Genomic DNA, 21,581 nt, shown 5'->3' on the forward strand with positions numbered 1-21,581 from the left:
ATGTATTTCTGAACTTGACAGAAAACAGGACATTAGCTGACACCTCGGGGAAATTCAAATGAAAGTTTTAATTTAGATAATAATATCACATATCACTTCTCTGTATTCGCAGAGTATTGGCTGAAGCCCTTAGCCTATAATCTGCATGTTCATCCAGTCTGTTAGAGTGTCTGCTCAGTACATCAGTGTGTGAGCCTAACTCCTCTCTGAACGTCAGCTTTCATTCTCCCTGGAATTCATATTCATTTTAACACTTGCTCATCTATATAGCTGAGGCTCTGACCCAGTCTGGGGAGGTTTAAGTAAGCCACAATTCCAATTCGGGTAAGATCTGGCCTTGTGACAATACAGGAGGTAAACTGTAAACCCCTTCCCAGATCTAGCCAATGGTCAGAATATTCTCCACAGTTGAGTGGAGAGTGTGGTATGACTTTCTCACGTACTATGGTGCCTCACATTTGACCATGTCCCCTGGAGGGGGAGACCTGGTGGCACTCAGAGGAAGGACAGCAGGTAGCCAAGAAGAGACTTGATGCCCTATGAGAATATATAGGGGGAGGTAATCCCCCTCAGGAACAGTCATAGGGGAGAGGAATAATGGGAAAATGGGGGGGGGGGAAATGGGAGGATACAAGGGATGGGATAAACTTTGAGATGTAACAAGAATAAATTAATAATAATTAAAAAAAAAAGATCTGGCCTTGTTAGCCATCAAGTCTAAAAAGGAGAACAAAGGGCCTCTTAATCCTAAAGCACAGCATGGTACGAAAGTTGAAGTTATTAAAATGTTCTTTCTTCAGACAATATTTTACTTTATGTTATAGAAATACAATTTATATGTTAAAGAACACTAGAATATTCGCCAGGCATGGTGGCACATGCCTTTAATCCCAGCACTCAGGAGGCAGAGGCAGGTGGATCAATCGGATTGACGTGAATTTGAGGCCAACCTGAACTACAAAACAGAGTCCAAGACAGCCAAGGCTACAGAGGAACCCTGTCTCGAAAAACAAAAACACAAAACAACACTATAATAGAATGATGTGATATAGTTTTAAAAAGAAGTAAAAAGACAAACCTGTAACCTGGAAAAAAATGTTCTTTTTATTTAAGTCCAATTTGGGACAGATACCTTGGCTATACTAATAGTAGAAGGGAGCATTTTTGTTGTTTTTATTTTTGTTTTTTGAGACAGGGTTTCTCTGTGTAGCCTTGGCTGTCCTGGACTCTCTTTGTAGACCAGGTTGACCTTGAACTCACAGAGATCTGCCTGCCTCTGCCTCCCGAGTACTGGGATTAAAGGCATGTGCCACCACTGCTCAGAAGAAGGAGGTGCTTTTAAGAGGTTGGATCAGGCTACAGGCTACTTTGGCTATAAAGCCCAGACTCTGACCCCAACTTTTAATCCCTATATACAAAGGAAGCAATTGGTCTCTCTCTGAAAAACATGAAACTGAGCATCTGTGTAAACAGAAGGCTAGGAAGCACAGACAGATCACAGATGCTATGCATTTACAAAGACAGTCTTCACTGAGTTCCTGGGTGCTCCCTCCGCTCCTCTAATGTTTCCTCAGACTCACAGGCTTTGTAAAAGGAGTGCCCTTAAGGGAGTCGCCCATAAGAGCATTCTATACAAAACATTTCCTACACCCAACCCTTATTTCTAAGTGCTCACTTATGCAGACTGTGTTCTTCAACCGGAGTTCTCAATTCAGAGATGTCACACTGTGACCAAAAATACTAGCAACAACTCCCTCCCAGTGCTCCCCTCTTTTTTTTTTTTTTTTTTGGTTTTTCGAGGCAGGGTTTCTCTGTGTAGCCTTGACTGTCCTAGACTCACTTTGTAGACTACACTGGCCTCGAACTCACAGCGATCCGCCTGCCTCTGCCTCCCAAGCGCTGGGAGTAAAGATGTGTGCCACCACGCCCGGCTTAGCAACTCTCTCTTATGTGGCCAATCATGCATTAGGCACCAAGAGTGTGGTATTAAAACAGGCAGGCATGCTTTTAGGCCCCATGGACATGTTGACTTCTGAACACTCCTGGTCCCCCACAAAAACTATCCTCCTCCTACTTGCTTCCTTGACAAAAATTTCATCTTCGAAGTTTAACTCAAGCCTTTAAATGTCCTTGAAGTATATTTCCAACCATCGTCACTCTGATCCCTCATCTTGAACCTGGAGTTCCTGGAGCATCATATGTCGGCTCCCTTCACGTTGGGCATTTAGCACTTTGCCTGCTGTAACTATTTCCTTATGGGCCTCACCCACCCAAGTGGACCATAAATATCTTCACAGGACACATTAAGCCATCTCCATTCTTACCCTGCTGCCTGGCACAGTGCCTGGCATGTAGTAAATGCAACAGATGGTGCAATCGCTGCTACTCTTGTTGATTAAGATAGTATACTACACTGTGAGGGTATTTATAGTGATGCTATAGCATACCACTGCTTTTCTTGGTTTCTACCCACACCCTTACATTTATCATCCCTTAACTGTTTTATGCTGGCCAATATCCACACCTCTTTCAAAAACAAGTGAAATGCATCCTTCTCTCTGCACCAAATTCTTAGCTCCTTGAGGAAGAGGGCCATGGTTTCTTTCTTTCTTTTTTTGGGGGGGGGTGGGTGGTTTCAAGACAAGGTTTCTTTATGTAACAGCCTTGCTTGTCCTGGACTCGCTTTGTAGACCAGGCTGGCCTCAAACTCAGAGATCCGCCTGCCTCTGCTTCCTGAGTGCTGGGATTAAAGGCATGCACCACCACACGTGGTGGGTGGTTTCTTATTTAGAAACTCTATAATACAACCATCAATTGAATGACCTTACCAGTCACTGACATAACGGCAGAGGCTAAAGCCACTCTGTCCCACTTGAGAAACAAAAGAACTGATTTCTACACATGCTTTCTTTCACTTGAGCCTCCCTTGCTTATTTGGTGCTATAAGATATCTCAAGCACAGTTCAGTGGTCCAGAGGACCAGGAGTCAGCTCCTAGCATCCATATGGCAGCTTACAACCACCTGTAACTCCAACTCCAGGGGAATTTAACATATCTTCTTCTGGCTTCCAGGCATGCACTAGGTATGTCGACATACATGCAAACAAACACTCACACAGAAAATAAAAAGAAATCAATAAATATAAGTATGTGTGATTTAAAAAAAAAAACTATCATTAGGCCAGGCGTGGCAGCACATGTCTTTAATTCCAGCAGACTCAGGTGGATCGCTGTGAGTTCGAGGCCAGCCTGGTCTACAGAGCAACAGCAGGACAGCCAAGGCTGTTACACCGAGAAACCCTGTCTGGGAAAAAAAACTATCATCAAATTAATGCTCCAGAAGAACCCTCTTCCACTGTGTGCATTCACTGCATAAACAAACAGTGAATGCTCACAATGGGCTATGTATCATTTCAAGCTCTGGGGAAAACAACATTGAATACTAACAAACAGACAGTACAGCCCTCATGAAGGGGTAGTCACCAGTGGGAAACAATCAATAAGCTAAATAAATATGTAATAGTCATGTATCCTTCAGTGTAAACAGAAGAATATTCAGAATATATATAGATGGTCAACAGGTTTATGAGAATTCCATGTCAACAGAACCATTATTAGCCTTGATTTAAAGGAACAGAGAGGAACAGGAATGAAAGAGGTAGGGGGGGGGGGTGAAGAGCCAAGGTGTGGCTACAGAGGCCTGGGCCAAACACATCATTTCCATTAAGTCGGGAAAGCACAGTCACCGTCCTATTGGCTGGGAGGGCAAAGCTACCAAACTAAGGGGACAGAAAACACACCACAGGTTATTCTCAGGCTTTGACCTCTAATACAATATTCCTTGACCTGCTCTGACCCTATGATCCCTTTTACTTTGAAGAATTTTGGAATGACAAGGCCTGTTTTGTCCTTGCCCTAGCTTTCCTAATGTTTCTTCTAGGTTTTACAAGTCTGCAAATGAGAAAGAATTCCACCCCTGGACGAACCTCTCAACCAACCATATCTTACTGAAATGAATGACAGATGAAACTTGGACTTTTATATTGATTTTATCTAATTGACTCTTTAGACTTAGAACTAGTGCTTGTACTGGGTTAAGATTTTTGAGAATACTAGGACAGGTTGAAAGTATTCTCCCATATGGGGGACATAAATTTCAGAGAACAGAGGACATGCCTTTGCAGGTTGAACTGTATCCCTCAAAATAAATTATTGATATGTTGAAGTCAGTACTTTCCAATGGGACCTTACTTGAAAACAATGTCTTTGTGGATAAAATCAAGAGGAAAGTGATTAAGGTAGAGTCATATGGGCTCAATATGATCACGCCCTTACAAAAAAAAATGACACATGGAGAAAGAGAGAAATATAACATACAAATGAAAAGGTAGAGACGTCAGTTATAGTCTTACAAGCTAAGAAATACATAGGGGTAGAAGAAGCTGGAAAAAAAGCCCAGGAAGGATCTGAGCATAGAGGACTGTGTGGGCCTCAGGCTTTATCAGCATGTTGATGCCAACTTTTTATATTACAGAGTTACGAACACGAACTTTTTTTTCAAGCCACCCACTCTATGGCCACTGATAGTCTCCTCAGGTTCTACCCCACACCTTCTACTTGCACTGTAATCAGAGAAACGGGTCATTTAGGCGCACAGCTGAAGTACAAAAGGCATGAAAGAATGTGTTCCATTAGAAAGTTAGGAGGTCAAGTTTGCTAGTATGGATGGAGCTTATGATAGCATTTGTGAGCCTGGCAGTAGTGGCGCACGCTTTTGATCCCAGCACTTGGGAGGCAGAGGCAGGCAGATGTCTGTGAGTTTGAAGCCAGCCTGGTCTACAAAGAGAGTCTAGGACAGCCAAGGCTACACGGAGAAACCCTGTCTTAAAAAAAAAAAAGATAGCATTTGTGGTATGATTTGTACAGCATGAGGAAACCAGGTATATTTATTTGTGTGTGATATATCTTTAAAAGTCTGGATAACAATATCTGAATTCATATGACATGTAGATGATTAAATAATTTATATAGAGTGGACAAGAGACGCGTAAAACACTATACAACCTACCAAAAAGTTACAAGCTGGGTAGGTAATTCCCCAAAACTGGATTGATTCAATCACCTGTGCATTCAGGACTTCACTCAGCAAGTATTTTCTGGTATTCTCTTCCACTGTAGGCATTGAAGGCAGACATGACTAAGATATTCCTAGAGAACTGAGCCTAATGTTATGGGAGTGCAGAGGCTCCTGTAGCTGTGTGATTGAATTTCCACTCACTGTAAAGCAGTGAGAAGGCAATGAGCAAATTACTGGCAAATACACATATAAAAGAGGCCTATCACGGCTGAATCTGCCACTTTGCTAACTTCGGTGCGTAAAAGTGGCATGGCCTATCATTTAATGTACTGCTCATGTGAGAGAGAGAGAGAGAGAAAGAGAGAGAGGAGAGAGGGAGAGGAGAGAGAGGAGAGGAGAGGAAAGAGCGAAAGAGGAGAGGAGGGGAGAGAGAAGAGGAGAGAGAGAGAGAGAAGAGAGAGAGAGAGCGATTTAGTTAACTTTGGTGATTCTATATTTACTTATTCCTAACATAGGAAATGATATTTTGTAGGTTTGTATTAAGTAGATTCAACAAAATAACATTTACACAGAGGAGGAATAAAACAATACTGGTCATTCAGACGCTTGTGCTGCTCTGACCCTTGACTACTCAACAAGAGGCTGTTTTGCTGGAATATTTTTTTCCCACTACATGAATGTACGGTTTCTGACTAGCAGAGGTTGAAATATAAAATTAGATCCCCGAGGTTAAGCCTGCCCAATCCTGAATATTATATTTTACATTCACTGGCAGAGTCAAAAGGGGCAAATTTAACACAACTGTCCCAAATGCACTTTTAAAAAGAAGAGAAAGTTTGAAGGATAGTAAAGCTCCCACTGGGCATTATAAGCACAGTCACATGCTCCACGGTGCAGCTGAAAGGGTAGAACTCAAGTGGTAGATTCCCAAGATGCAGAGGAGGAGTTTGCAGGCTCTCAACTGTCAGATCCCCGGGCTATCATAGAATCGCAAATAAGTTCATCAACTTGTAGGTATTCTGAGTGCAAAAGCCTGACAAGAAATAGTTGGAAAGATGGATCTGTAGATCTCCAAGGGGTTTCCACTTCATCTAAATTGTCCATTGCTACCTCTATGCACTGGGACGTGACGACCTCAACCTCATTCAGATAGAGTAGGCGTGAGTTAAGTGAGAGCGTATTGTAAACATTTTTACCTCTCCTCATAAGCAACTATGAATCTTATGTCCAAATACTTGAATCAGCCTCATTTCTCCTTTTGGACCAATAAAGACCGTATAAATAATGTAATAAATTTCCTTCTAGCTGGGTGTGGTGGCACACGCTTTTAATCCCAGCACTCAGGAGGCAGAGGCAGGTGGATCACTGTGAGCTCGAGGCCAGCCTGGTCTACAAAGTGAGTCCAGGACAGCCAAGGCTACACAGAGAAACCCTGTCTCAAAAAGCCAAATAAATAAATAATTTGCCATCTAAGTTATTTAAAGCTTTCATAAAGCAGTCGCCACACATGTTCAATGAAATTGACTTAAATCTATTTATAAGGAAATTTGAAAGTAAATAAAGTAATAATTTAACAAAACAAAATTGTGTTCAACCAAGACATACTAAAGCTCCTCTAACTGTACTTTCAGAGGCTAAGGTAAGACATAAAAAGCAATTCAAAATCAAGGACCTGCCTCAAGAAATCATTATAAGCAAAGAATATAAAATACACCAAGAGAAATAGTTATTTGATTGAAGTTGGATTCTGTCTCTAATTCTATGACCCTGAGAAAGAAAGTCATTTAACATATTTAAATAGCAATCCCTTGACCTGTAGAGAAAACATTTGATGAAATGATCTTTGCTCTGTCCTTAGGACACAGTCTGTGGTCTAATCAGTGGCATCTGTACCACTCAGACATTAAAAAGGAGAGCTTCAAGCCGGGCTTGGTGGCACACACCTTTAATCCCAGCACTCGGGAGGCAGAGGCAGGCAGATCGCTGTGAGTTCGAGGCCAGCCTGGTCTACAAAGTGAGTCCAGGACAGCCAAGGCTACACAGAGAAACCCTGTCTCGAAAAACCAAAAAAAAAAAAGAGAGCTTCTCCCGTTTCCAGCCCAGATCTCCAGACTCAACTGTAGAGGTTAGATGCACTAAGGTTAGAGCACATGCAGGTGAAGTAGAGGCTAGATGAAGGAGTACACAGGGTTCATCAGCAAATTAGAGTGTCCGGTTAAAAGTATGCTGAACGAGTTTGACAGAAACAACAAATACCTCTGAATTTTTACTGTGCCACTGAGTGAAAGAATGCAGTGGTCAGGATGTCTACTTTGAGATTGGAAGGCATACAGTAGGCGAATTCCAAGTAGGTTTTAATAGGAAAGAACAGGAGAAAGGGTCGAAAATACAAGAGTCTATAATTCACTGATGGAATGGTCTATGCTACAGACTTAGTTTTTCATCTGCTTTCTGTTGCTATAACAGAAGAACAGAGACTGGGGAAATTATCCCCTGAAAACTCCTCGCTGGTTAGCAAAGGTGTGGGCCCTGGGGACCACACAGCAGTCCAGAGCTGCTCGAAGCCAGGCATATCAGAATGATGACATCCAGTGTCTACTATTTAACTGAACCGTAACAACTGTAACGTGAACTCAGCAGACAAAGAAGCTACTATCTCTTGCTATGACTTTTTTTTTTTTATAAAACTTTATTTCTTTTAAATTTATTTACCTTTATTTTACGTGCATTGGTGTTTTGCCTGCATGCTATGTGAGAGTGTCAGATCTTGGAGTTACAGACAGTTGTGAGCTGTCATGTGGGTGCTGGGATTTGAACCAAGGGTCCTCTGGAAGAGCAGTCAGTGCCCTTAACCACTGAGCCATCTCTCCACCCCTGGTACTATGACTTTCTAAGACAGAGGATATCAAGAGCTATATAAAGGGAGAAATATCTAAGATTCATAAGAAATCTTAGATTCCCATCAGTTTCCCATTTCTTTTCATGTAACCTGGCTTTTCCTTGGTTTAAGTAAATATTTCAGTTTACTTGAGTGAGTTAAAATGTTAGTACCTACCCCATTCTCAGTATTAAAGGGAAAGCTTTATCTTGGCTCATGGTCTCAGAGCTGTGAGTCCATCATGGTGTGATAGAAGACAGCACTTATTCATGATGGGCCAAGAGACAGAGACAGGGGAATGCCACCACTCCAGAACTCCACAACTTCCCATTTCTTTTTTGTTTTGTTTTTCAAGGCAGGGTTTCTCTGTGTAGCCTTGGCTGTCCTGGACTCACTTTGTAGACAAGGCTGGCCTCGAATTCACAGCGATCCACCTGCCTCTGCCTCCTGAGTGCTGGGATTAAAAGCATGCGCCACATGACCAGCCCTCCTTTTCAGTCTTAATGACTATCTTAAATATGTAACAACAAAAAATAATCATCAATGATTGACCATGACTAAAATTGTTGATTATGGAAGCAAACTACTTGAGTTCAAATTCAAATTCTGTCACTTATTAGGAGAGTCTTCCCAGTTTCTTTATGATTGTTGTCCAAGTTCTGGGGTGGTGGGACTTCCTTATTTCTCAAGTAATAATAACAAACTCAGTTCTAAAAACAGCAATGGGTATATTCACTGTATTAGTGGTGGTACTAGCAGTCAGTGCAACTGTGCCGATCATAATGAATACCATTGCTAGTAATACAGCCTCTCACAAAGCACTGACATCATCCCTTTGGAGGCTCCTGTCAATCCTCAGATTTCTGAGTACTACCTAACTTCAGTAATTTTTCAGGTCTCTGGTATAACTCCTCAATATCAAGGATACCTTTAATCTCTGTACTACAAGTAACTGCTTTATGCAAAAGTTTTCAATGATAAAGAATATCTTAGGAATAAAGTACCCTTAGTATTGTACCTGTAAAAATAGGAGGATTAGCCAGGCGTGGCGGTGCACACCTTTAATCCCAGCACTCAGGGAGGCAGAAGCAGGTAGATCTCTGTGAGCTCGAGGCCAGCCTGGTCTACAAAGTGAGTCCAGGACAGCCAGGGCTACACACAGGAAACTCTGTCTTGGGGGGAAAAGGGGGGCTTATTTTATTTATGGCTTTTAGGATACCTATTGTTTGTGTCTTCTTGCCATAGCTTACATGCCATACTTAAATACTATTGTGGGGGAGGGGACAAAAAAAAAAAAAAAGAAATACCACTGCCTGAGCACATTAGGGTCTCTATTCCAGTACATGTATCTTTTCTATCTGTTGTACAATGCCGTTCCTTAATTCACAGATCTTGAAAAGTCCTCCTTTTAAGACTCAAGCATTATTTTCTGTAGCAGGTCTTCTCTTACCCTGCATTCCCTGAGTAATACATACCTACATCTTACCTGCTCATATTAATGATCTGCTCACGAGGCACATTGGCCAGGATTCCACTCTTGAAATTAACGCAATTTGTAACCTTCATGTGACATCCTTATCTAGAAGATGAGTATAACTTTATTGCAAATTTAATTGAAAAGGATGCAAAGAGCTTAGTATGGTCTCCAGCATAAAATAAATAATTAAGAAATGCTAGAGGATTGTCTGTCTCCCATCTGAGGAGATCTGATGAAAACTAGAGTCTTACTGTAAGCTGTAGCAAAGAGCTGACTAAACAGGGTTCTGGTATACGCTGAATGAATAAATGAATGAATGAATGAATGAATGAATGAATGAAATGAGCTAAAACAATAAATGTCATAGAGGTTCAACTTCTTTAAATGGAACTACCATATAACCGCGCAATAGCATTACTGACCAGAAACTAAAAGGAGATTAAATCCAACATTCCAAAAAGACTTCCATATTCCTACGTTCATTGTAGTACAAAGTCATCATCTATGAAATGAAAACAAACTGAGTCTACAGTAACCAATGAATGGATAAAGAAAATGTGGCATGTATACCTAAAAAGAAATTATTTAGTCATTACAAAGAATGAAATGCTGCATACATGGCAACATGCAAGAGTCTATAGGATGTTGCATTAAATGAACTAAGCCAAGCAATATTAAGCATGCACTTGAAAGTAGAATCTAAAAGAGTTAACGCTATATAAGCTGAGCATTCAGTGTTAGTTCCCAGAGGCTAGGGTAGGTAAGGAAGAGGAAAGGATGGAACATGGCTTATTAATGACTACGCAGTGGTAATTAGGTAAGAGTAAGTACTCTGAGTATATCACTGCACATTAGAGTGAGTATAAACAAAAGTAATCTACTAGTTATTTCTAAAGTCTAGTAGAAAGGATTTTGAATAGAGTCGCCACAAAGTGATCATGATTTGAGAAGCCAGATATATTCATCTTTTTTTTTTTAACGGTAAGTGCTAGATGTATTTAATATAACACTTGATACTGGATAAATATGTATAATTTTATGTCTTCATATATAATTCAAATTAAAAATCAATTGAAATTTTACCAAGAGACAGTCCAGATTTCTATATGATAAAATATAGACGATTTATGAGTCAGGATTAGGCTCAATTGAGCATCAGCAATGCTCTTTGAAGCTCAGCCATTTCCCTGAAATACTATAGAGAAAAAAAAAACCCGTGCTCTTTTTCTCCAGCAGCTGTTTTGCTTCACATGTATTATCAGCAGTAGAAGGAAGTTCCTAAACTCACTCCTTGTCTAATCCTACTCCAACACCCTTTCACAGTATAGTTATGCTTATTGCCGCCTTCATTTATAAGCTCTGTTCTTACTCCTTCATTGCTGGTGGGAATGCAGACTAGTACAGCCACTTTGGAAATCTGTCTGGCGCTATATCTCAGAAAACTGGGAATAGGGCTTCCTCAAGACCCAGCTATTCCACTCCTTGGAATATACCCAGAAGATGCTCCAGCATACAACAGGGACATATGCTCAACCATGTTCATAGCAGCCTTATTCATAATAGCCAGAACATGGAAACAGCCTAAGTGTCCCTCAGTAGAAGAGTGGATAAAGAAACTGTGGTACATATACACTATGGAATACTACTCAGCTATTAAAAACAAGGAATTCCTGAAATTTGTGGACAAATGGATTGAACTAGAAATGATCATAATGAGTGAGCTAATCCAGAAGCAGAGAGACTCAAATGGTATATACTCACTTATAAGTGGACACTAGCCCAAGGGGCATGTCCCATGAAAGTCTTCACTTACCAGGAAAGTGGGTCAGAGGGGAGGACATCCTATTGGAACTCTAGGTGAGAGAAATATAGGAGATAGGGAAAGAGATGGATCCAGAGGGTCCTAGAAACCTACAAGAAGATCACTATGATGGGAGGATCTGGGCCCAGGGGTTCTGCTCAATCTATGGCACCAACCAAGGACAATATGTGCAGTCATCATCAAATCCCTACCCAGATCTAGCCAATGGACAGGACATTCTCCACAATTAAGTGGAGACTGGGGACTGACTTTCACACGAACTCTGGTTCCCCATATTTGACCACGTCCCCTTGATGGGGAGGCCCAATGGCACTCAGAGGAACGATAGCAGGCTACCAAGAAGAGACTTGATAAGTTAGCATCATATTCACCGGGAGGAGGTCCCCCTCAGTCACAGTCATAGGGAAGGGGAATGGGGTGAAAGTGGGAGGGAGGGAGGAATGGGAGGATGCATGGGATGAGATAGCAAATGAGATGTAATATGAATGATTTCATTTTTCAATAAACAAATTAAAAAATAAAAAGAATAACTGAGGACCATAAAAAAATAAGTTCCGTTCTTTCCAATTGGTATATACCTTTCCCTTGACCTGGCTATCCAAGTCCTTCGTATACTTCATCATCCAGCTAGACTTCAGAGAATTTAAATTGAGTATTGTGATATACCGAGGAGTTTGCCAAAAAGAGAAAACTGAGATCAAAGAGTGGGGTGAAGTAGAAAATGTTATGGAGGAGAGGACTTTTTAAATTTTTGCAGTGCTGGAGTGGGAACACAGGACTATGCTCATACTCAAAAAGCACTCCCTCCATCATAGAGGTACACTCCTAGCCCATGAGAAACATTTGAGAGAAAAGGACTACCATAAACTAAGGAATGGAATTTGTGGGGAAAAAAAGGCCTAACCAAGCAATATCAATAAGTTTAATAGGACTCCTGTAAGAAAGGAAAATCACAGGCTATATACATAACAGCTGGTAGAAAGAACTGAAGTGTTTTATTAAGAGGCATGAATTTAATCCTTTTATGACAGGGCAACTCTAAGAGATTCTGAATATTGGACAGGAAAGGTTTAAAAATCTCAGAAGTTGTCTAATTTCTAGAGCAGACTGGCCTCCATACTAATTTATCAGGACTACCATAAGAAAGCACCACACACTATTTTAACAGTAGAAATGCATTGTCTTACAGTTCTACAGACAAGCAATCTGAAATCAAAATGGCAGAAAGGAGGGTTCTTCTGAGGACTATGTGGGAGGGATTAGGTAGAACTGTCTTCACTGTTTGTCTTTTCACTTAGCTCCACCATGTGAGTTTTGTGTCCAAATTTCTCATCCTATAATGCTTGCAGTCATTAAATTAGGTTCTGTCCTGATGACCTAATTTTAACTTTATTGCCTCGGTTAAAAAAAAAAAAAGTTAGGGTTCCAACATGTCTTGGAGTCTACAACTCAACCCATAAGAGAATGTGTAGACTCCAAAATGTTTTAGAGCACTTGGGAGGCAGAGACAGGTGGAACTCTATGAGTTCGAGGCCAGCCTGGTCTACAAAGTGAGTCCAAGACAGCCAAGGCTACACAGAGAAACCCTGTCTCGAACCCCCCACACAAAAGTATTGGAATGTTTCTCCTGAGCCTAGACCATCATATCTAACCTGGAGACAGAGAGAATGACAACAAAGGAACTGTTTTTAATAAGCCAGGTTAGATAAGATTTTCAAAATTAAACATAATTTGTAAAAGAAAGTGGTGAGTGACTCTGTTAGGTCACTGTTGATCAAAGGATTAAAAAAAAAAGAAATAGAAGGTTTGGTGATATATAAAGGGTGTTAGACATACCACATGTTAGGTGCTGAAATGCCCATCCAGTTAACAGATGGATGGTCTAGGCTCAGAAGAAACATTCCATTTGAAAATAGAGACTTGTCATGCAGACAGATATCATCATACAAGTGGCAGTAGAAACATTTAAGGATTCTACAGTAGCAAGAGAAGAGAGTGCAAAGAGCAATCAGGCAAGTGGTAATCCAAGAAATAATACTAACATGAAAGACAATGAAGTGGAGGCTCTAAAGAGCTGAATGTAACCATTAAGTAGGCAGGATAGAGCCTTTAGTAATTGGTAAGAACAGTTTCAGTAAGGATTTAAATTGAAAGCCAAGAAAAAGTGAGTGTTAATCCATATGTGATCAAAGAAAGATTGCTTAAAACCGGGAAAGTATGCACTGAAAAGGTGTGTTAGTTACTATCCTGTTGTCTGCCGAAACATCATGAGCAAGGCAATTTATAGGAGAGAGGGTTTATTTGGGATTATGGTTCCAGAAGGATCAGAGTCCATCACAGTGAGGAAACATGGCAGCAAGTGGCAGGGATGGTGGTTGGAGGAGCAAGCTCCAAGTTCACATCTTGAACCACAGCACTAAGCAGAGAGTGAACAGAGAGTATGGTGAGGCTATAAACACCCAGAGCCTGCTCCCCATGATGAACTTCCTCTAACAAGGGTCCATCTCCTAAAGGGTCCACAACCTCTGAACAGTGCTACTAACTGGGGGCCAGGTGTCCAAAAACCCAAGCCCCTGGGGCATACCTATTTCTCATTGAAACTACCACAGAAGATAAGGCACTATAAGAAGACAGTGTACAGACTTGGCACACTGTGCACCAGATGTCTCTGCCATTTACAAGCTCTGAAAATTTGGGCAAGTTGCTTGGTTTTCCTGTGCTCCAGTTATAAAACAGGAAAAATTATAGCTCCGATTTTGAGAAATTGCTGTGACCAATGTGTGCACTGATGCCTCTAAAGTGCTTAAGAGAGAGTCTGGTACATGGCAGTATACCATATAGGCCTGGATGGATGGATGGGAGAACAAAAGAAAAGATGAAGAAGACAGAACAGGAGGACAACAAAATTCCCATAAGATCCAGAAGAGAAAATAAATATTCCACTAACTGTGTGGTCTTTAGTAGTTTACTTTCCTGTGTCTCATCTGTGAACTGGATATGATAACAGTGTCTTTCTTATAGAGTTAATGTGAAGATTAAATAAAATAACACACAGCAAACAGAATGTTTAAGCTAAAAGAAAGGTGGCCAAACCCGGTGCGGTGGTGCATGCCTTTAATCCCAGCATTCAGGAGGCAGAGGCAGGCAAATCTCTGTGAGTTCAAGGCCAGCCTGGTTTACAAAGAGAGTCTATGACAGCAAAGGGTTCACAGAGAAACACTGTCTCAAAAAACTGACACAATAACAACAACAAAGACAATAAAAATGGTGGCCATATGATGCATGCAATACAAACACTAGGGGGGGGGGGATGTTGTAGAAATGAGATTCTGACATGGGATGGGAACCAGCACATCTTTCCTTCCTTTCACATACAAGCATAGAGAGTATTGTTTCCTCAAGTATGTTGGAACAAAGGTTTGAGAGCCTCCAAATTCTAAAGCAATGAGCCACCAGGATGGCTTGTTCAAATTCATATTACTAGGCCCCACCCCTAAGAGTTCCTGAAACAGTTCCTCTAAGGCATGGCCCGAAATTTGACTTCTTTTTCCTGGTTGTTCAAGACACAGTGAAGCCCTGGAGGTCCTGGAACATGCGTTGTAGGCCAGGCTGGCCTCAAACTCAGAGAGATCCACCTGCTTCTTCCTCCCTGAGTGCTGGGATTAAAGGCGTGTGCTGAAATTTGATGTTCTTAAAGGCTTTCAGGTAATGAGATTGCTTCTATCTGGCCTGGCTATCACACTAGAGTAACCTCAGGTCTAAGACAGTGCTGAGCAGCCTTGCTTACACATTAGAATCACGTGAAGACTGTAAGTTCGAGGCCAGCTTGGTCTACAAAGCGAGTCCAGGACAGCCAAGGCTAACACAGAGAAACCCTGTCCTAGAAAAGCCAAAAAAAAATCCCTTCTTTTGGGTCACTCTCCAATAACCTAACCTGAATCTTTGCAGAGAGGCAAAAGTATCCGAATTTTCTGAAAATATTCCTCAACTGAGTCCACTATTAGGCCAATTCAGAATTATTTAGGAAAGAAACAAAGTCCTCTATGCATATTGAACACACAGCCATCCAACATACACACCTACCTTACTCCTAAAGTGTACCTACAATGAGAAGGAATTTTCAAGGCCTAAAAGCTATGGAACTTTCAAATTATAAAATGGAGATGATAAAAATGTCTTGTTACATTTTCCTCTCTGAACTCTGGTCCTTTCTGCCCCCCTCCCCCCTCTCTCTTTAAATTTTTCTTTTTTTTTTTTAAGTGTAGTTTTAAAAAATTATTATAATTTATTCAGATTATATCCCAAATATTACCTTCTCACTTGTACTTTCCTGTTCCCACCCCCACTCCCTCCCTCTTTCGCTCTATTCCCCTCCCCTAGACCTCTGACAGAAGGGGACCTCCTTTCCCACCATAGACCACAGCCTATCAGGTCTCATCTGGATAGCCTGCTTCCCTTTCCTCTGTGTGGCCCCCCTCCTCACCAAGAGGAAGTGAGCAAAATGGCAGGGCCAGCACCAGAGTTTATGTCAGAGGCAGTCCCTGCTCTCCCCACAACTGTGGAGAATGAACTATCCATTGGTTAGATCTGAACAGGGGTATAGTTTACTGCACGCATTGTCCTTGATTGGTCCAACAGTTTGTGCAGGCTCCCTGTCTCTTTTAACCCCCTTTCTTCTCATACTCTCTGAGTTTCCCTGAGGCTGGAGATATATCTAAATTTAAAGCTTCTACTTAGAAGACTTAAGGAAGCTAGGCAGTTGTGGCACACACCTTTAATCCCAGCACTCTGGAGGCAGAGGCAGGCAGATCGCTGTGAGTTCGAGGCCAGCCTGGTCTACAAAGGGAATCCAGGACAGCCAGGGCTATACAGAGAAACCCTGTCTCAAAAAACCAAAAGAAAAAAAAAAGAGAAGACTTGAGGAAAAGTACATTAAACATTGAACAACTAACTTAAAAGAAATAATTTGCTGGCAGCACTGAACGCTTAAAAAGATTTCCAAGCAAATACTTTATGTTTTCATGATAAATAGCACTATAAAATCTGTGACACTTTTGTAATTAAACTTAAGAATTTTCTTAGTGCTAATAAGTTTATGGTGATTTTTTTGTTGTTGTTAAAATGCACTGGAGCCATTTGTAGTTAAGTATTTTCACATGTGTTTGAAGCTATCTTCAGATAATTATGTTAATAACAGCCACTAGGAAATTAAGTACTAGCTGGCAAGAACGACTCAGCAAAGGCATTCCTAAGATGTTCCACAAGGAGCATTGCAGCCAAAAACCCATGACAATCTACCTTAACTCTGTCAAGATGAACAGTTGAACACTTTTTTTTTTTTGAGGTTTTTCGAGACACGGTTTCTTGGTCCTGGACTCACACTGTAGACCAGGCTGGCCTCGAACTCACAGCGATCTGCCTGCCTCTGCCTCCAGAGTGCTGGGATTAAAGGCGTGCGCCACCATGCCCGGCTATATTTTTGTTTATTTTTATTTATTTATTTATTTAGGTTTTTCGAGACAGAGTTTCTCTGTGTAGCTTTGGCTGTCCTGGACTCGCTTTTTAGACCAGGCTGGCCTCGAACGCACAGTGATCTGCCTGCCTCTGCCTCTCAAGGGCTGGAATTAAAGGCACGTGCCACTATGCCGGGCTCAGTTCAACACTCTTTAGTGGAGTAGAATTTTAAATGGTTGGTGATGGTTTTCTTCACAAAATGCATGCTTTACATATGAGCAACAAAGAATGTACTCAGCTGGCTGTATTTATGTATTTGTGCATACACATACATATTGTATGTAACAGGAATAATCAGAGAAAAAGATGCTATCAATTTGCGGGAGGGGTTAGAGATGGTATGTGGGAGGGACTGGAAAGAAGGAAAGAACAGGACAGGTGAAGTGATGTAACTCTACTTCAATTAAAAACCAAAAAGAGCTGGGAAGTGGTGGCACAAGCCTTTATTTAATCCCAGCACTTGGGAGGAAGAGGCAGGCAGACTGCTGTGAGGTCAGGCTGGTCTACAAAGTGAGTCCAGGGCAGCCAAGGCTAGACAGAGAGACCCTGACTTGAAAAACCAAAAAAAAGAAAAAGAAAAAGAAAAGAATCCGGGCATGGTGGTGCACACCTTTAATCCCAGCACTCTGGGAGGAAGAGGCAGTTGGATTGATGTAAATTTGAGGCCAGGACAGCCAGGGCTACACAGAAAAACCCTGTCTTGAGAAACAAAACAAACAAAAAAAAAAAAAAAGAAAGAAAGAAAGAAAGAAAAGAAAATTAGTGGGTTGGAGAAATAGCTCAGAGGCTAAGAGCACTGGCTGCTCTTCTAGAGGACACAGGTTCAATTCCTAGCACCCACATGGCAGCTTACAACTGTCTTTAACTCCAGTTCCAGGGGATCTAACACTCTCACATCTATGCACATAAAATAAAATAAAATAAAAATTGAAAAAGAAAATTACAATATCAAAGAACAGGAAAAATGCATTCTAACCCCTTCAGAATAAAAGCCAAACTATTTACACATAATCCTAACTTCCTCTATCTCCTTTACCTCACGTCTGGTGATGCTTGCCCTTTCTCCCTCTCTCCCCCTCCCTCCCTTTCTTTCTTAGACAGCCTTATTATATACCTAGCCTCGAAACTGCTGTCCTTCAGTTTCAAAAGTTCTGGGTTAGCAGGTATTTGCTCTCACGGTTGCTATTCCTGGAACACAGCAAGCAGAACACCCTTCTCAAATAATCCTTATGGCCATCTCCCTATTTTCATGAGGTACGTTTTTCAGTACCATGTCAAGGAGGCCTTTCTTGAATAGTCTGTATTTAGTCCTCTCTAACATGTCATACTGTCTTCCTACTAATTTAGCTCTTCACTCAACACTTAGCTTTGTTGCTGATCCCCTTCAAGAGCACCCCTCACCCTCCAATATAGTACAGTGGCACAGAGAAGATTCTTAGCATGTATTTGTTAAATGACTATCATGATACAATATAATTTTCCATTGAAAGTGACTCTTTGGCAGCTTTCTCCTCCTGAGGGCTGAATAAGAACCAGAACAGGAGCCGGGCGTGGTGGCACATACCTTTAACCCCAGCACTCGGGAGGCAGAGGCAGGCGGATCGCTGTGAGTTCGAGGCCAGCCTAGTCTACAACATGAGTCCAGGACAGTCAAGGCTAACACAGAGAAACCCCGTCTCAAAAAAACAAACAAACAAACAAACAAATAAATAAATAAAAAGAACCAGAACAGGGTTTAACCAAAGCTGTCCAAAGTTTTCTAGTATAGGAAAGTCTGGGCATTCCAACAGGCAATTTGAGGGTTAGAACTAGTTCTACAGAATTACAGAAACAAAAGGAGGCAGAAACAGGGTCAAAGGGAGAGAGGGCCAGAGAGGGAAGGAGGGGAAGGGAGAAGGAGGAAGGAAGGAAGGGGGAGGAAGAGACAGCCAGACAGAGATCCCCCAAAGTTTTTTGTTTGGTTTTTGCAATTCTCTCTTCATGAAACCACATTTCCTTGTCATAAATGAAAATTCTAAGAAGCAAAATGACACCAAATAAATCAAATTTCTGTGCAGAAGCCACTTAAAACCCTTGGATATTGGGGGATGGTCTGATGTATTTTGATGCTAATTAATAAAAAGCCACAGCACCTGGGCAGGGCAAATGAGATAGGTGTGGCTAAGGTTCCCGAGCTGAGACACAGAGAGAAGCTTGGGAAGAAGAGAGACCCGAGGAGGAGAGACGAGAAGCAGGCCGACTTGGGTTAGATAAAAGAGAAGCACATGGCCAGCATGGATGGAGATTTGGCCCAGATGAAGAACATTAGCAAGTATATGGGATTATGGACGGGAGGTAGCTTGATGGAAGTTATTAGAAGCAGATGACATGGGATTGGGGCAGGGATCCCATACCTGCCCCACTATGGGAAGTAGATTATAGAGGCTTAATATCTGCTTTGCCCCAGGTTAACTAAGGCTATTTTAAAATATAACAGGTGTCTGTGCCTTGATTGATTGCTAATGAGCTATACTGCTGTAATAATAATAATTATAAGCCTAATAATAGACGAGTATTAGGCAATATTGGTATTTTTTAATTAATTAATTTTTTGTTTTGTTTTTTGAGACAGGGTTTCTCTGTGTAGACTTGGCTGTCCTGGACTTGCTTTGTAGACCAGGCTGGCCTCGAACTTACAATGATCCACCTGCCTCTGCCTCCCAGAATGCTGGGATTAGAGGCATGCCCCACCACCACCCAGCTCAATATTGGTATTTAAAAAACAACACTTGGAGAAAAAGCCTACCCTTTCCTTGAGTACTCAGTAGGTTCATAACGTTTTCCTCGTCTTCTAAAGGCAATAAACATATTTCAACAACAATATGATAGCTCAGAGTTCCCTAATTCTCATATATAGAACCAGAAATTCCACACAAAGATAATCTAACCAACATGGACACCAAGAAGCAAGCAAATGTTAAAAAAGAAATATAGTGGCCCCTAACAAAAGACGGGAATACCAAAGGCGGAATACTGGATGTGGAATCAACAAAATTCCTTCCCCACCCTCCATTCAAGGGTAGGTATGGCATGCACAAGTGGCTTTTTGACTCGACAACCAGGAGTGTTTCTGTTGAATATGTGTTTCCCTTTGTTTTCAGGAGGCCACGGGGGGGGGGAGGGGGGGGGAAATGTTGAGCTTCTTTAAAAAAATCAGAATTCCCGCCCCCCAGTCAATAATATGGGCTGACTGGAATAAGACTGTTTTGAAGTTTAGAAGAGCTACAGAGGAGACACAGAATAGAGGGCTGTGTTTTGCTTTAAAGTGTTGCCACTGAATCTAGAACAGTCCCCTTGCCCGGATGAGAACTGGTCCAGGAGATGCAGTGGAACTCCAGATATTAAAGAAGAAAGCCACTCTGTACTTTATATTTAATCCTTGAGGCAGGTGGACTGCAGACCCATGGGAACCCGGTCATCCCATCACCCACCCGGAGTGTTTCATGGTAAAACCATAGCACTAAAACCTCAAACAATTCATCTCTGTGCTCTGTGGAGCCATCATTAAGTTTCATCCACAATCTCACCACCCTCCCTAAGAAGAAACAAAGAGAGACACATGTAAAATATGCCACTGGTCCATAGAAGCCTTTTCTCATGAATTTTTGCTCTATCAACTCTTCTTTATCTAATGGGAGGGAGCTCAATGGACCGGACAAGACACCCGAGCATTCAAGATAGCCTTAGCTACCGAAGCATTCTGTCCTGATCTCTTTTTTGGTTGGTTGGTTGGTTGGTTGGTTTTGTTGTTTTGTTTTGTTTTTTTTGTGACAGGGTTTCTCTGTGTAGCCTTGGCTGTCCTAGACTCACTTTGTAGACCAGGCTGGCCTCGAACTCACAGCGATCCACCTGCCTCTGCCTCCTTAGTGCCGGGATTAAAGGCATGAGCCACCACGCCCAACCCAAAGCTTTTTTTGCCCTCCATTTTGAGACAGGGTCTTATTAAGTAGCCCTGGCTGTCCTGGATTTCACTATGTAGACTAGGCTGGCCTTGAACTAGCCACCTGCCTCTGCTTCCTGAGCACCGAGACAACAGGCATGCACCACCACAGCCACTTTACAAGCCATTTTGACTGGCTATGTGTTTTCCAGCCCGAAAAGCTTCCAGTTCCTTTGATGTCAGTCTATGGATTCCGAGCCCCGATGGAAAGAAAATAATATGTGAACTAGAAATGTGTATGTTCGAAGTGCTTGGCAAATGTTGGAATCAAATTCAACATTCCTTTCCATATCCCGGGAGGAGATCTTGGCCACCAATCAGCTAAGAAAGGGGTCAGAAGCAACATTTTGCAGGGCCTTGAGCTTTTACACACATTGTCCCGCAGCAAAATCAGCCACAGGCAATGAAGTTGGCATTAAATATCTGTAGAACGAATTAATTTGCTCAAGTCATCTACACTGTCATGTTGCCTCTGGATGCAAATGTTACCCTTCAGCTAAAACAGCAGTGCCAACTGACTCTGTGGCTAGCTAATGTGCATAGTGGCATCAAAGCCCACACATTGCACCTCCTAAAAATCCACTGGATGTTAGAACCAAGTTTGAAGGGTAAGCCGCGGGGAGGAAAGGGCTGTCATCTGCGTGTAAATTCCTTCCAATAAACAGGTAGCGTTATAACAAGGTAAGACGCTGATATTCTTCTTGAAACTGAATTTCCAGTCCACGAAGAGAGGTCCCCTGGGTTTTTAAAAAATGTGCACTGTCTCTTTAAGGAGCCTGGCAAGATGGAGCCCTCCCAGCTCGAAGCTAGAGGTTTCTAGCAACCTGATAGGGA

At 41.8% G+C, this 21,581-nt stretch overlaps 1 protein-coding gene across 1 annotated transcript in view; it reads right to left on the reverse strand.

Moving 5' to 3' along the window:
- Klf8 (KLF transcription factor 8) overlaps positions 1-21,581 on the reverse strand; it is a 146,994-nt gene that overhangs the window by 124,335 nt on the left and 1,078 nt on the right. The window lies entirely within an intron of this gene.

This window comes from Acomys russatus, chromosome X, assembly GCF_903995435.1.
Source record: "Acomys russatus chromosome X, mAcoRus1.1, whole genome shotgun sequence".
In the NCBI taxonomy this organism is placed as follows: domain Eukaryota; kingdom Metazoa; phylum Chordata; class Mammalia; order Rodentia; family Muridae; genus Acomys; species Acomys russatus.